This window comes from Arachis ipaensis, chromosome B9, assembly GCF_059453495.1.
Source record: "Arachis ipaensis isolate K30076 ecotype BB chromosome B9, ASM5945349v1, whole genome shotgun sequence".
NCBI lineage: Eukaryota > Viridiplantae > Streptophyta > Magnoliopsida > Fabales > Fabaceae > Arachis > Arachis ipaensis.
This window is the reverse complement of record NC_142444.1, coordinates 57,975,756-57,980,443: the sequence shown is the minus strand read 5'-3', so window position 1 is coordinate 57,980,443 and position 4,688 is coordinate 57,975,756.

Here is a 4,688-nt window from a genome sequence, read left to right as displayed (position 1 = left end):
AGCTAAAAGGGAAGGAAGGACTTTTGTCGACATATCGTGAACAACGGATCGAGACATATAGCTATATCTGCAAATGCAACAAAGAAATTTTCACTAAAGAACTCGGTCATTATCCAAAGGAAGTCGGGTAAAGCAACAAAACACAAAACGCGATTTCAAAAAATCTTTTCAAATTAGAAAGAATAGAAATGGCGTCACTCCTACACTATCAGCAGCGACACCATTGGGGGACAATATGATTATGTTCTACAAGCAATAAATGGCAACAAGTTTCTCTAAAAATTCGAGAGGCAAGCCAAAATTCACAACAGTAATACTAGACGACAAAAATGGATTCAAAAGGGTTTCTTAGCAATAAACAACAGAGTAAAAGTCAAACAGCCATTAAAGAAATAATAAGACATATGTAGCGGCAACACAAAAATAAAATTCATAACAAAATTCATTACCCATCAGAGTACCATTCAACCCAGAAACAATCAAAATAACAAACCAAAAAATAAAAACACTAACCTTGATGAAACTCAAAAATGAAGGAGCACATCTAGTGCACGAAATTGTGATGTCCAGGCTCAAACTATTCCTGGCACGTGAGCAACTTGGTACGCGTAATCGTGATTACACATTCATAATTTGTCACAACTTCGATACAACTAACCAGCAAGTGTACTGGGTCGTCCAAGTAATACTTTACGTGAGTAAGGGTCGAATCCCACGGAGATTGTTGGTATGAAGCAAGCTATGGTCACCTTGCAAATCTCAGTCAGGCGGATATAAAGTGATAATGGTGTTTTCGAATATTATATAATAAAATAGGGATAGAGATACTTATGTAATTCATTGGTAGGAATTTCAGATAAGCGAATGGAGATGCTTTCGTTCCTCTGAACCTCTGCTTTCCTGCTATCTTCATCCAGTCAGTCTTACTCCTTTCCATGGCTGGCTTTATGTGATACATCACCACTGTCAATGGCTACTTTCGGTCATCTCTCGGGAAAATGATCCAATGCCCTGTCACGGCACGGCTAATCGTCTGGAGGCATCACCCTTGCCAATGGCTTCATCTTATCCTCTTAGTGGATAATATGCTCACGTACCCTGTCACGGCACGGCTATTCATCTGTCGGTTCTCGATCATGCTGGAATAGGATTTACTATCCTTTTGTGTCTGTCACTAACGCCCTGCAATCGCGAGTTAGGAGCTCGTCACAGTCATTCAATCATTGAATCCTACTCGGAATACCACAGACAAGGTTTAGACCTTCCGGATTCTCTTGAATGCCGCCATCATTCTAGCTTACGCCACGAAGATTCTGGTTAGGAGATCTAAGAGATATTCATTCTAGCTTACTTCATGTAGAACGGAAGTGTTTGTCAGGCACGCGTTCATAAGGGAGAAGGATGATGAGCGTCACACATAATCATCACCTTCATCACGTTCTTGGGTGCGAATGGATATCTTAGAAGCGAAATAAGATAAGTTGAATAGAAAACAGTAGTACTTTGCATTAATCTTTGAGGAACAGCAGAGCTCCACACCTTAATCTATGGAGTGTAGAAACTCTACCGTTGAAAATACATAAGTGAAGGTCCAGGCATGGCCGAGATGGCCAGCCCCTAAAACGTGATCAAAGGATCATAAGGTAATCCAAAGATGAACAATGGATTAAAACTGAGACCGAAGATGCCTAATACAATAGTAAAAGGTCCTATTTATAATAAACTAGCTACTAGGGTTTACATGAGTAAGTAATTGATGCATAAATCCACTTCCGGGGCCCACTTGGTGTGTGCTTGGGCTGGGCTTTGAGTGTTACACGTGTAGAGGTTCTCCTTGGAGTTGAACGCCAGCTTTTGTGCCAGTTTGGGCGTTCAACTCTGGTTTTGGCTCCTTTTCTGGCGCTGGATGCCAGATCTGGGTAGAAAGCTGGCAATTGAACGCTAGTTTACGTCGTCTATTCCCTGGATGTCTACTTTCCAACGCAATTGGAAGCGCGCCATTTCAAGTTCTGTAGCTCCAGAAAATCCACTTTGAGTGCAGGGAGGTCAGAATCCAACAGCATCAGCAGTCCTTCTTCAACCTCTGAATCTGATTTCTGCTCAAGTCCCTCAATTTCAGTCAGAAAATACCTGAAATCACAGAAAAACACACAAACTCATAGTAAAGTCTAGAAATGTGAATTTAACATAAAAACTAATGAAAACATCCCTAAAAGTAACTAGATCCTACTAAAAACATACTAAAAACAATGCCAAAAAGCGTATAAATTATCCGCTCATCACAACACCAAACTTAAATTGTTGCTTGTCCCCAAGCAACTGAAAATCAAATAGGATAAAAAGAAGAGAATATACTATAAATTCCAAACTATCAATGAAACATAGCTGCAATCATATGAGCGGGACTTATAGCTTTTTGCCTCTTGAATAGTTTTGGCATCTCACTTTATCCATTGAGGTTCAGAATGATTGGCATCTATAGGAACTTCAGATTTCGAATAGTGTTATTGACTCTCCTAGTTCAGTATGATGATTCTTGAACACAGCTTCTTTATGAGTCTTGGCCGTGGCCCTAAGCACTTTGTTTTCCAGTATTACCACCGGATACATAAATGCCACAGACACATTATTGGGTGAACCTTTTCAGATTGTGACTCAGCTTTGCTAAAGTCCCCAATTAGAGGTGTCCAGGGTTCTTAAGCACACTCTTTTTTTTTTGCTTTGGACCTTGACTTTAACCGCTCAGTCTCAAGTTTTCACTTGACACCTACACGCCACAAGCACATGGTTAGGGACAGCTTGGTTTAGCCGCTTAGACTAGGATTTTATTCCTTTAGGCCCTCCTATCCACTGATGCTCAAAGCCTTGGGATCCTTTTTATTTGCCCTTGCCTTTTGGTTTTAAGGGTTATTGGCTTTTTCTGCTTGCTTTTTCTTTTTCTTCCTACTTTTTTTTCGCCCCTTTTTTTTTCTTTTTTTTTCTGCAAGCTTTGTTCTTTGCTGCTTTTTCTTGCTTCAAGAATCATTTTTATGATTTTTCAGATTATCAAATAACATGTCTCCTAGTCATCATTCTTTCAAGAGCCAACATATTTAACATTCTTAAACAACAACTTCAAAAGACATATGCACTGTTCAAGCATACATTCAGAAAACAAGAAGCATTGTCACCACATCAATATAATTAAGCTAAGTTCAAGGATAAATTCAAAACTCATGTACTTCTTGTTCTTTTGAATTAAAACATTTTTCATTTAAGAGAGGTGATGGATTCATAGGACATTCATATCTTTAAGACAAAGTTACTACTACTAATGATCATGTAATGAAGACACAAACACAGATAAGCACACAACATAGAAACGAAAAACAGAGGAAACAAGAACAAGGAATGAATCCACCTTAGTGATAGTGGCGTTTCCTTCTTGAGGAACCAATGATGTCCTTGAGCTCTTCTATGTCTCTTCCTTGTCTTTGTTGCTCCTCCCTCATTGCTTTTTGATCTTCTCTTATTTCATGAAGCATGATGGAGTGCTCTTGATGTTCCACCCTTAGTTGTCCCATATTGGAACTCAATTCTCCTAGGGAGGTGTTGATTTGCTCCCAATAGTTTTGTGGAGGAAAGTGCATTTGAGGCATCTCCGGAATCTCATGGAAATGAGCTTCTTGCGCCTCTTGAGCTCCATGGATGGGCTCTCTTGCTTGCTCCATCTTTTTCTTAGTGATGGGCTTGTCCTCTTTAATGAGGATATCTCCCTCTATGTCAATCCCAGCCGAATTGCATAGGTGGCAAATGAGGTGAGGAAAGGCTAACCTTGCCATAGTGGAGGACTTGTCAGCCACCTTGTAGAGTTCTTGAGGTATAATTCATGAACTTCCACCTCTTCTCCAATCATGATGCTATGGATCATGATGGCCCGGTCTATAGTAACTTCAGATCGGTTGCTAGTGGGAATGATTGAGCATTGAATAAACTCCAACCATCCTCTAGCTACAGGCTTGAGGTCCAATCTTCTTAGTTGAACCGGCTTGCCTTTGGAGTCAACCTTCCATTGAGCTCCTTCTACACATATGTCCATAAGGACTAGGTCCAACCTTTGATCAAAGTTGACTCTTCTTGTGTAGGGGCGTGCGTTCTCTTCCATGTATGGCAAGTTGAACGCCAACCTCACATTTTCCGGACTAAAATCTAAGTATTTCCCCCGAACCATTGTAACATAGTTCTTTGGATCCGGGTTCTTACTTTGATCATGGTTCTTGGTGATCCATGCATTGGCATAGAACTCTTGAACCATTAGGATGCCGACTTGTTGGATGGGATTTGTTAGAACTTCCCAACCTCTTCTTTGAATTTCATGTCGGATCTCCGGATACTCATTTCTTTTGAGTTTAAAAGGGACCTCAGGGATTACCTTCTTCTTGGCCACAACATCATAGAAGTGGTCTTGATGGGCTTTGGAGATGAACCTTTCCATCTCCCATGACTCGGATGTGGAAGCTTTTATCTTCCCTTTCCCTCTTCTAGAGGATTCTCCAGTCTTAGATGCCATCAATGGTAATGGAAAAACAAAAAGCTTATGCTTTTACCACACCGAACTTAGAATATTGCTCGCCCTCGAGCAATAAACAAAAGAATAGAAGAAGAAGAAGAAGAAATATGGAGAGGGAGAGGGAGATGTGGTTTCGGCC